The 13223-nt window shown below is 36.7% G+C and overlaps 1 protein-coding gene across 1 annotated transcript in view; it reads left to right on the top strand.

The window, feature by feature from the left end:
• LOC134848436 (E3 ubiquitin-protein ligase MIB2-like) overlaps positions 1-13223 on the top strand; it is a 445218-nt gene that overhangs the window by 11083 nt on the left and 420912 nt on the right. The gene's annotated exons all lie outside the window — the stretch shown is intronic.

The following is a 13223-nucleotide window of genomic DNA, read 5'->3' as shown; positions in this document are numbered from 1 at the left end:
TCCAATGATTATTACATAAAACCATTGCAAACCTGAATAGATTGATATAAATTTTTTGAAAACTTTTTGTTGGGACAAACCCGTCTTGATAAATTGATTTTTTTTCTAAATTTGAGTTGGATTTGAAAATGGTTTGGGCTATTATTGCTTTAGGAAAAGCACAATTAAAAACAAAAAATAAACATGGCTAATATAATTAAGTTATCAGTTTTCGTCTCGTCACATCACACACAAGAAAACGGCACAAAATTGAAACAAAATTTTTGATAACTTGATTGAGTTTTTATAATTTCAGAGTTTATAACATGATTGAGATCAAAACTTTCTGTGCTGCTAGCAGAGCAACTGTTAATTTTTTTTGAGCGACATCAAATTTTCAGCAAACAGTATCCTGTATCCTAAGGATTTTTAAGGAAGCTTATGGATATATATATATATATATATATATATATATATATATATATATATATGTATGTATGTATTTGCGTAAGTATGTATGCAATATATGCTTGTATGTATGTTCATAGATATATATATATATATATATATATATATATATATATATATATATATATATGTGTGTGTGTGTGTGTGTGTGTGTGTGTGTGTGTGTGGGTGTACATACATACAAGCATATTTTGCATACATAAATACATAAATACAGACTTAAATTCTCTTAAAATTATTAATAAACTATTTTGAAATTATATCTGTAAGTAACTTTAATTATATTATAGCGCTGTTGAAACTCGCAGTAGTAAAATGATAAATTGAAAAAAAGAAAGAGATCAAAAAAGCTAATTTTATTGCCAGTTTCCCAGTAGTCAACTGTTTCAATCTCTTATCTAAATTCCAAAACTTTGAGCTACGCGTAAAACATTTCAAGCAAACATCTATTACACCCAGCCAACAGTCAGCTCAGAAAGTTTCGATTAAAATCAGAGCAAAAAAAATTAAACGAGCTGAACTATCAGAAAACAACTTTGCTTTCAAGACACAAATCATTCCCTTTAAATATCTATGAGTTTTATGGTTTGATTCTTTTCAACCCCTTCTTTGTTTTTGAAAGCTTACAGAAGAAGGCTTCCGCAGGCTCACCGGAAACATTTATGTTTGAAACAGAAATGAAGCACGCAAGCGTGAAATGCGAGGAAACTAAAAACTCAACCAATGGCAAGTTAATAACATGCACAGCCGGTTACTTTGCAAGTTGCACAGGATGTTCTTTACAAAACTACTGTTAAGAAAGTTTTTTTTTCAAATTGGTGTAGTTTTTTTCTGAGTGGTGTGATACAAAGGATGTGACGTTTAAGCGTATTTGACAGTCATAGTAATATAGGCAAATTGGACAAAATGTTTTGTTCAAAAATAACGAGAAAAACTATGAAATAAAAAATAAAAAAATTTTTTCTCAAAATTTTGCAGAAAAAAATTGAATTTATGAAGTTTTTGGTTCCCAAAATGAAGCAAAAATACTCCAAAAACTAGTTTAATTGCTTAAAATTAATTTTTAAGGTCCTAAATTAGGCATAACATTGGCATTTCAGCTCTTGTAAGCCGGCTCGCTTGCTTTATTCGCTTGAATTAAGACGAAAAATCAAAAATTTCAAACCGGTTTGTCTCCTGTCGAAATCTTTTAATGTGGTTCGAATCATAACTGAAAGGGTTTGAATATGATTTAGCGCTCAAAAGAGTCCAATGATTATTTGTGGTACTTGATTTTGCGTAAAACAAAAAAAACTAAGACGCACCCGAATACAAAGTTCCTTCCCATTTTCAATGGTCGGAACAAAAAGTGTAAGCAAGCTTGGAAAACTAAACTCCATGGTTGACAAAAAATATATACATTCATAAAACTCTCAGACACTTGTCTAATTCTTCCTTACGTTTAAAAAATTATTTTGAAATTTCTATGATAAGCGTTTAGTTATAAAATGAAATTGTATGACTGATATTTTAAAAAAAGGCTATTTTCCAGTTGCCCCCTTTCAAATTCAATTTTGAAAAGCTTATTTAACGTTGTCACAATGCAATGAAATTTGGCGTGCTGAACAAATCGACAACTGTGAACAGGTTTGTTCTTCATACTTTACAGCGTAACATCACGTATTTAGCCGTAATAACACGTAGAACAAACATAAAACTCGGTATTTTGAAAGGGGGAACTGGAAAAGAGCCTAAAAAACAACTAAATAACAGATTTTTTGGTTCTTAGTTTAACTCCACCAGTTTTTGTTTTCGTTTCTAACAACGGTAATCTTGGATAATAAATACCCAAAGATCAGAATAGCATTGGGTACTGAATTGCATTATGAGATTAGGTCTTGAAGTAAAAACTGACCTTGAAACACTATTTTTTCCAAAATCACTACTCAATGTCTTACAACGGGGATTCTGCTGCAAATTTTTTCTCCGATTGTGAATTATGCGTGACTGTTATCTAGCCTAAATGTCTGGAATTGTCCTTTGTGTCAACAAACATAAACAACAAAATAGTGACCACCGCAGCTTTTTATTGTAATTTTACGAGGGGGGTGGAAAACTGGAAAAGAGCCCAACAATTTTTAATTTCGCATGGAAATATGAAAACTGTAGTGCTAGCAGTTTTTCATAACAGTTTGAAATTCAAAACTTTCGCGTGGTAAGCAATCTTAAATTTAGGCTCTACATATAATTTGCATTTGTAAGAATAAATTGAATATTAGTCCAAACTCATTCCTAAGTCGTTGTCAAGAACAGATTTGACAAACAACGACTTCAGAAGAACCCAAAATAAAAAGTAGTTCTTGTGATTCAAACTTTTGATTGGTCCATTGCTGTGTTCAAGCCGCAGTTTCTATACATGCCCGACTCTCCGAGTGCTCGTGTGAATTTTCCGTCTTTCGGGTGGAATTGAATAGGGGCTTCGTGCACTGATGGTCCTCGGCTGCCGTACTCGTTGTTGGTTGTTTTGTACATGGGGTGTTGTGGTTTGGACTCGTACCCTTTGACTAAACTGGGTACGTTAAATCTGTCGGGAAGTCCTTTTTGAATTTGGTAATATTCCTCAGTTTTTGGGGGGTTCACGTGATCGCCCATTGTTTATAATTTCTCTTAATGAGTCTTCGAGAACAATTTTTTACTTTTTGCTGAAATAACTGCTGAACGGTTTTTATTTCACGGAAAAATGGAACAACAAGCAGGAGAGTTTGAATAAGTCTATTTGGCTAATATTTGTTTCTATCAAATAATTGATAGCATTCAAAACGTGTTTGAAAACGTGTGCAGTTTTAGTGATGGTGTTATAATAAAAGCACGAAGCACGCACACGGTTTTTAGCTGTTTTCATGACAGCACGTGCTATTAAAATCCATAACACACTCAAAAACAATTAAAAGACATGTTCGTAATCTACGTCTTATAGCTTGGAATGAACAGATTTAGGGAAAATATCCCCGCATAGTTAAATTTTTTGACTCTTTTACTATCTTGCTTCCGCACCCCTACCCCCACCTGTGAATTTGCACTTCTGAGTTTTTGGCCGATAGCATCACCCGGGTTACCTGTTCATGGGTGTTCATCACTGGGGCCAAGTTCTTGCGGGGATTGCCCTGGATTCCTGGATCTAACAATAATTTCGAACCTTCCCAAAAACTAAAACACGAAGAGCTATTCTTATTTAAAAAACCCTTAAGTAAGGTGGCAAATTCTCTCACAAAAATTGCATTTGAAGATTCACTTTTGAAAGTAAAGTTGAACATTTTCACAGGTTCAGGATAACAAAAGATGACAATTTCTATGTGGCTAGATGGTTTCTACCTCATAAAAACGGTGTTTGAAAAATTTTAAGATGCTTGTGTCATGTTTAGGCTTATCTGGTCATTTGAAAACAACAAAAAAAATCATGGCTTCATGCTAAACTTTCATTTTGATTTTCGGAAATTTTATGTGAAAAAATTAACTGAGTTCCAAACCTGCAATTATAGTTTACTAATCCGTTAGGATTCGGCAGTAGTGATACATCATACTATACGGTATGACGAGGCGCAATCAGCAGGATTTAAGAAACCCACTCATTATCAACCCATTTTGGGAAACAGCTTCTGCAAAACCGCCATTAGAATGGACCAAATGGGCGGTCGTTGTAGGAAGGTCGTTTCGCCAAAAACGGAATAGAGATCCGAAACCTACTCCGGGAAAAACCAGAACTAGTGGAACCAAGAGAGCCAATTTTTGAAATATAAATTAACGGAGAAACAGAAGCTCAAAAGAAAAACCGAGACTTATAAAATCAGGAAAAGAGAGTTAAGTGGGAAACCAAATGCCAAAAAGCTCGCGAAAAAGGCCTACTCTGCAGTTCATTCACATGGGTTAAGGCTGACGCAAAGGTAAGAGGCTTCATTTTTTTTGTTAGGCACGGAGGGTCAAAGACAGGTACAAGAGAAACGACCAAGATTAGTTATAGAATCTACGACGACAAAAAAATCTAATGTGTCGAAGACAAATTTACCACGGAATGAATTATCGCATTTGAAAGATATAATTTTTTTCACAGTAAAAAAGAAAAAACGAATCGCTAGAGCAGTTTCATGCAGATCTGGTAGAACTCGCCTTAAAAGTAGATTGCGGGGAATTATAGAACGAGTGGGTACGAGACATGTTTACTGCACTTATATATAGGGAAAAGATAGCAGAGAAACTACTGGCAGAAACACAAACCCCCCAAGATGGCTATAAATAGGCTATCCGGCAAAAAAGGCATCGGCATCAAAATATAGTAAAACCACGAAAACAAGTCCTTTCGGACCATTAACAGCAACTACAAAACGACCGGAACCAATGAGTTACATGCAACTTCGAGGCCGGGGTGGTCGAGCACATTTCTAAAACAACAACCGAGGAAGATATCAACGAGCATGACAAAATTATTCACGTGGAACACAAAACAGAAATCAACAAAATCCCAACAACACTCAGCAAAAACAAGGCTACAAGTGGAGCAAACAATTTGGTCCAAACCATTTACAAACTTGTCCGGTGAAAGACAAAATCTTTGCATAATGCGCAAAACGTGGAAACTTTTCAAAAGATGGCAGATCCCCAAACGTCAATTACTTACACGAAAGTATTGAAGAACAATAGAAGAAGAAGGTCACACCAACGAGGTGGAAGCATTGTCCGACTTCATATCCAAGAACGGAAGGGAAGAACTGCAGAGGTATAAATTCTCCATAATGGCCATATCCGAAGCCTTCGAACTAAAAGATAACAGACGCTGACCTGAATGGACATATCGTAACCCTGACAACAAAACCAGAAACCATATTCCATATTGCCGATTCGTGAACACGAATGTCATTTTTAAACAAGTGTACTGCACAACGCTTGCGAAAAAATGGCTGTTCAACTATTTTCAATTGTATCCCGCGGAACTTGCGGCAAGAAATTTGGCATGCTACAACGGTAAATAAAAAATTTCTCTAAAAGAAGGGTAACTATTTCCATAAAATTCGGGGATAGACCATTCAATCATCTCCATTTACCATATTCGACGATCAAAAAGCAAAAATTATCGGCAAAATCTATTACCACAAATTAGTATAAGACTGGTCCATGAAAAATTAAAGCATTAGCAAATGCTGAACATAGATGAAATGGATAAATCAAACACAAAAATCAAAAAGTGGGTGAAAGATAACTTCAAACCGTTATGCAGCAGAATCGAAAAAGCAGAAAGCCACGTGATAAAAACAAAGTTTATAAAAGACGTGGTTATGATTCAACAAAAAGGACGCCGAATCTCGAATCACTTCCAAGAAAGGGTAACAAAAATGGAATAAACAAGTTATTAGATCAGAAACATTTTATAAAACTAGACCAAAGTTCAGGCAGTCAATTTTATTAGTCCGATCGTTATTACACTAAAAAAGGACCAAACGGAAAAACTAGCACTGGATTCAAATAAAATCAAAAAATTTGCTCACAAGAAAAGCTATCAATTGACAAACATCGAATCACTACTAGATAACATCGGGCAAACGATAAAACCGGACAAGAAAGACACTCGACTTACTTAATGCCTATTCGCAAATCCCATTCGATCAACGAACCAGAGAACAATGTAATTTTAGCCTCTTCGGTGGCAGCGCCATGGGGAATTCAATTTCAAACAGGGTTTTACGGTCTAACGGATACAATAGCAGAGTTACAAAATCTCATTGACCTCACGCTGATAAATTGTCAATTTATTTACGCATGTCTGAACAATATACTAACAGAAACCAAAGATCGAAAGAAGTGCACAAACTACACTGAAAACCGCCTTACAAAGAGGAAACTTTTGCTATCTTCCTAGACAAATGTAAGTTTTCAAGTTAGCAGGACGGATGGCTAGGATGTAGTATAGATAGTGATGGCACAAAACAGAGGCAAAAGAAAAATTAACACCTTCAAAAACATTCAAACAGTTCAAAAACTTTCCTGGGTTCAACACACCATCCCATAAGGTACGTTGCACAAATAGGTGAAACTGTTGCTGCATTGCGACCACCCTTAAAAACACAGATGAAAATACGGAACACAACAAAGTTTTCAACAAAAAAATCAAATTAATTTCAGAAATAACACAAAACAAAGTTTTTGATCAAAACTTAGAAATCTGTGCGGTTTGCAACGCATCAGCTCCGATCTAGGAGCAGAAATTGAACAACCAACTGCGGAAAATTGGGTGGCAATCGTGTTTGCCCAAAAATTATAAAATTCATTAGAGGAGAAATATTTGGTGAATGAACTTAAATTACTCGGGGTAGTACGAGAAATCGAACATTTCAATTATTATTTATACAGGAAAAACATTACCGTCATCACAGAACACCAGGCTTACACAAAACCCTCGCATCAAATGCACGTGAAAGATCCAAAATTAGCCAAAGTAGGTTAAAAAGTTGGATTGACCGGCTAAATCATTTCAACTTCGACATAAATCTTTTGGCGCGAAACAAAATGGGCTTAACAGACTACATGTCACGAAATCCAGCTGGATTGACAATACCCTCAAGCAAGTACGTTAGGGAAAATGAGGTGGCGTCAATGAACTTGTTCATAACCAATCTTGAGTTGAATGACAACTTAACTCTAAGCAATCTAGTCAAGCAAAAACGAGCCTCGAATCGGTTGACCAAAAAGCGCGCCAAAACTGAAAAAAGGTTAGTCCAAGTCAAACTAAGTGCATTTCCAAATTCCAAAAAATTAGAAAGCGGTGAGCCAGACCAGCTATATATCATTCAGTCAATCAAAAAATCACCCAGCACTCATTCGGACACAATCAAACCAAACGGAAACACAAATGTTGTCAATCTAACCCAAATAACATAGACAACGAAAAAAATAAAGAATGCGACAAAGAAACAGTTATAAGGTTTCGATGGTGGATTCTTACAAGAGAGTGAGAACAATAAAAACCACAGCAGAGGAGAAATCAAGACTGGAAACTGGCAAGGAGAATCGGACCCTAAAAGACAAAAAACAAAAACGTGCAAACGCTGGACAGCAAAGACCAGTGAGAAAACACAGAGCAGATCGACACCAGCAAAAATTTCCACACCGAAAACACCACATACCAGACGAATCCCAAACAAAACATCGAAATGGAAACAGAAAAGAAGAATACAGACACAGAATGCGTCTCTCAAACAGAAGTAACCATAATACAATCGACGACACAAAACGAACCAAGCAGTAGAGAAACAACAACACAAACAGAATTATTAATTACGAATATTGTGTATGCCGCGTTAACTCCAAACAATTCGGGCAAAAGGAGACACAACCTAACGTGGAATGTCAGACAGGGACTTCATACTCAGGAGAGGCACAACAGCACCAGCAAACCCAACTAGAGGCAAGTCACGAATTAATAATGGAGGGGATTGTGGCAACCGTCAATCGAGAAACCATTTGAGAAAAAGAGGAGGACTCACCATTATACAGAAAGAATTTTCAAAAAGTGTTAGGACTACATTTAATTGCAGCTGCTACAAGAAAGGATAAAAACTTGCGTCCGCTTATGAACTTCGTGAAAAGAGACTGGGAGGCCCTATAGTTATCAATCAAACAGTACTGGTACAATATCAGAAACAGATTACACGTGCGGGAGGATTGGCTCCTAATCAGCGAGCGGATTGTACAATCAACCTAATTCAGACAGACAATTGTGAAGAGTCTCCGTCTAGCCCACATCGGATTGCCGGCCATGTTGAATATGTGCCAGTACATCTGGTCTCCTCATATCCACCTCTCAATTGTGCTGATGAAAATGGCACAGGGATGCAGACAATGTAATGAACAAGGTAAATATCCAACATTGGATATGGTAAAACAACATTCAATTCAAATGGAATCAGTAGTTGAACCTAGTGAAGGAGTACAACTATATTTTGCACTATATTTGACCCTAACAGACAAATCAAACAAGGATGCACACATTCTTTTTGCTACAGATATATAGTTAAAATTTGCTACGGCTAACACAACGGCGGACATCGCAATAAAGCTTATGCAACTCTACATTTCCAATAAAGGGGTACTACGCAAATTAAAAAGCGGCCAGGCACAAACATTTCAAGCTGAGTAGTTTCAAGTTTTTTGCAAATCAAACAACATAAAATTACTTTTTGCACCTGTAGACGATCATAGATCAATAGAGGTAGTAGAAAAGTTAATACAAATGCGCAAACGTAGATTAGGAGTCATGAGAAAATCTAAAAGGAACACGTTGTTCAAATTAGCTTTCAATGTCGCAGAAATCATAAAAAAAAACTTCGCATCACGCAGCACGGAATAACAAAATTATCAACATTTCATCTCCATACTTATAATTGTAAAAGCTCTCGTTACTCCATAAAACTGATAATAAAGTAAAGTGGGGTAAAAAAACCAACCCCTCTTGTTACTGATGCTTTTTGTTAAATGGAAGAAAAAAGCCCGTAAAAGGACAAATGATTTTTATCCAACAATCAATCAATAGAAATTAATCATTAATCAAATAGGGTTTTTAATTCTAGATTTAATTAGGTAGTTTTTGAACGTAGACTCTTAAGAAAAAGATGGTGCCCTTCCCCAAACGAAACTCATACAGTAGGTAAATGGCTTCCGACCAGGACCGACTACACGTTAGCCCAGCGATGTAATTTCACTTAACCGGCGATATTCGTAGATGTGGCCTCGTAGCTTTTTGGACAAATGTGGAGGACGGATTAAAGGATTCCGCGTTGGTTGACACTCTGACAGGGATCGAACGGCGGTAACACTGACTAATATTGGGCAAGTTACTCCCGTCGCTGTTCCGCGAGCAACTCTTGAAGCCTTGTCGCTCGGTTAGTAGTCCGATAAGAAGGTGATGGATGCAATCAAGCAAGTAGTTGGACCCAGGGCGATGGCACTCTAAGGCCACCAGCTCGTTTCGGGACAAGCCTCCGAGGTAACGGAGATGTTTCCTATCGTCAGCCTCAGCCGCCGACAAATGCGAACTCGTGTCTCCGGCGATAGGTGAATCATCGGCCTATCGTTAACAATTGTCTTGCCGTTTTCATCTCAGTCCTCGCAGCCAATGCAAAGGGCCTGAAATTGCTGACGCAAGTACTGTACAGGGTACCTGGCGCGGACTTCCCGCTCCAGTCAGTGGTAGCCTCCCCGATGGCTCAACGTGACTGCATGCACCTCCTTGAGTTTCGAATCAAAGTTCTGGTCGTGTGAAGCTCCCTTCTCGTTTCGGTAGACTTTCCGGCGTCTAGCTCTGAACTTAGAAACTTTCCGGCGGAAAGCTTACCGCTGCGTTTCATTTAGTTTAGGGGAAGAACCTCTCGACCTCGTAAGTTCCATTATGGTAATCAAAAAATTCATTATAGGCTTTGTAGTCCATGTGAATGATTATGACTAAACGCTGCGCGATATTGACAGGTACTGAAAATTAGACAGCTGGCCTTTGACTAACCAATATGATAAGTAAAAAGCAAATAAATGAACAATATCAAAGTATTTTGATCCTCGAAAGAATTAGTTCATCATCTGGTGAAATTTTTAAGACGGTATTAATTTAGTCTACCCCTCTAATTGGAACTAAGGAAGCTAACTTTATGAAATTAAAAGGCCGGAAACTAGAGATGATTCGACACAGGCATGCAAAAATCCAGACACCTAGTTGATCCCTTTCTCGGGTGATAACGGTTACCGGTAGTGCAAATAGCCCTATAAGAACTCCGCAACTCGCGATTGGAAGGGGACCAAAACTTGGTAGGTGATAGAGCTTGTTGACGAAAGCTTAAGTTTCGAACCCCAGACCCCCTGGACCCCTACTTACGGTGTTATGTCCTTAGCAAATAATCTCCACCACGACTTCCGGAGGTCGTTTCCCGGCTCTTATTGAGCGCAGGGTGCCAAAATTTTGGGATATCAAATGTGGCAAGAAACATCGTCTGTTATATTTTGAACCAAAGCCGTCAGATGGACCGGAATTTAATAGCGTTAGGGAGAAACATCCCTTATACCAGATGAAGGCTATTTACGCAAAATGTTTTCACGGAGAATTGGTTTTATGGCGCCAATATACACTGTACACCAGCCCCGAAAAAACCCTTTCTGAATGAAACTCCTCCGGCGACTCCTTCAGGTGTTAATAATTTTTTCCCGAGAAGATTGAAATTGGAATTTAGAAATGGGTTAACATGGGAATTACTAATGGGATATGGATGAAACTTGGTAGGTATTTTAGGACCAAAAGTGTGTAGAAAAATTGGGATGGTGGAGCATTCCCCGGCCACAACCATTTGAATTGAGAACCGATCACCTTCTGAAAGTTTGGGGGGAAGGGGGCCTTACTTATTGGGAATTGAAGCAAAAGCTGAAAGGGATATAGCTTCATATTGTAGTTGAACTAATTAAATTGGATTTGACAAACATTGGTTTTAGCCTTGCTGGTGAATGCACTTTCATAGAATATCAACCATATGAAGAAAAGTAGTCGCAGGGGAAACTGGCAGTGATAGGTGTATAGCATGGAAATAGGTCGCCTTATTAATCTGAATGGGCGGTATATTTACCTAGTTCTAGCTCTCTGAGGTGGCTTTTAGGCGCAATTTAACCAGTTTGGCCCCTTATAAGCAAATTACGTTCCACTGATAGCTAGAAGATCTGGATTGGAATTTAATAAAAATCAGAATTTTAGACGCATGGAATGATTTAGCGACTCATACAAAGGGTCTACCCCTACCCCCGGGAGGTCGGAACTTTAATGGAGATTTTCAACAAAATCTTGGGAGACTGGCTAGTTAAACTTTATTTGATTAAGAGGTGAAATTGGACTTGATAATTGAATAACTTAGCTAGATATGCTTATAATGAACTGGGAATATAGAATTTTTATAACAAAGCAAATGTCAGGACATATGGGGACGAGCAAAAGTATAACTGAAACTCAAATAGGAAGACTTAGCGAAAAAGTTGCGGGTAGCCTATCCTTAAGTAGAACAAGATTAGCTTCTAGTAACTTAGTCTGACCATCAACATAACGCTTTCGGGATTGTAGAACACCTGGTATTAGTGTCCGCCGCTATTACAAAAGGGAATTACTACAATAAAAGCACAATTGTTGCAATAATTGACCTAGTTGTAATTTTAAAACAAGACAACTAAAATTAAAACTGAACTGGGTGCAAGTATGACAGTTGAGTCCCCAAAATTTCTGGATGCTTACCAGAGAAAATCTAAACGTAACTTCCCTAATTTTTGCTCGTTGTTCTGATGCCTAACCTTTTAACTATGACTGAGTTTGCTAAATATTTATTTCAGTCTGTTTAGAAAGTGCAGTTATTGATTTGTCTGTTTTTTTTAGAATCTCGGCAACAGTGTATTTGTATTGATTAAACTTATACATCAAACATTGACCCATCAGCCCAGAAATCATCTATTATTTTCAATTTTTACTCATTTTAAGCGTTTTTTGCACCAATTTTGAGTTAAAAAATTCACGTCTCAAAATTCACAAAAAAATATCAGCAAAAAATCCAAGGACTGCGGTTTTAAAAATAGACAACTCATTCCAGAAGAAGTTATCGAGAACAAAACTAAAAGTGAGTAAAATTTTAAGAGAAAAAACTTTGACAATGGTTTTTTGAAACTGTTTTGAGGTTTTTGAAAAAAAAAATATATAAAAATTCTCAGTATCTGTAAAATAAATAAGATTAATCATGACAAATTGATCATTTGAATCAGTTAAAGGTTTTTGATCAATTATTTTGTCAATGGAAATAATTATTTATGCACATTTTTTTGACCTTTTAACTATGACCAATTAGCTTCAAAATCATCTTATAATCAAAGTGTTTGCTCGTAGCATTTTTTCTACACATTTTTGTGTTAAAAAAAGTTGTCTCAAATGTTGCTCATTTGCAAAAAAACTCATTCAATTCAAAGTCCACTTCGAATAATGCACTAAGTTTATATCAGGAGATGGTCTCGTCCTCCCTTTGATCAAATAGAAACCATTTTAAAAATCGGAATGAGTTGTCTTTAAATTGCTGATCGCTTCCTCCTTAAACAGTGTGAGTTGTGTGAAAAAGAACAAGACTGCTGGTATCAGGTGAAAGCTTTGAATTTTAAGTTCACTTCCAAAGAAGTAACTTTTGTTAATAGTTACTCTGGCGTCGGATGCTTGGCCTCAACTAATTCAATCTTTTCTTTTGGTTCCTCACAACCCATCAAGAATTGATTGATACAACGGATGATGTTTCACATCATCCAAATCTTCGGGACTTTTTTTTGAAGTTAGTGGTTTGCCATGAATTTTTTGATGCCTGCAACGAGAATATACTTCCTGAGCATACCGCATAGACAAGCTCAAATTATTCTAATCATTGTTTTCGAACGCTTTTCGAGTTGACTTATATATTTATCTAATTGTTATTAGTTGCGTCTTCCATAGAATGATCAAACTCTAACATTATTAAAAACTTTTCAAAGTTAGTCTTTTTTTGTTTAATATGAAATTGTGAAGTTTGCATGGGAAATGTAAATTTTAAATATCTCCGTTGTCTACAATAAAAACTTTAGTGGATGATATTCTAGCAATCCGAGCAGGCCAGTAGCAATAATTCCGTTTTCGTTGCCCGAAAACTCGTTTTCCCCTATAACTCGTTTTCGTTGCACACTACTGAATCTGAGTCTTATAAAAAAAAGTTTAATGTTTTTAA

The sequence above is a fragment of the Symsagittifera roscoffensis genome, chromosome 1 (genome assembly GCF_963678635.1).
Source record: "Symsagittifera roscoffensis chromosome 1, txSymRosc1.1, whole genome shotgun sequence".
NCBI classification, from domain to species: Eukaryota; Metazoa; Xenacoelomorpha; order Acoela; family Convolutidae; genus Symsagittifera; species Symsagittifera roscoffensis.
This window is presented reverse-complemented; position numbering and strand designations above follow the sequence as displayed.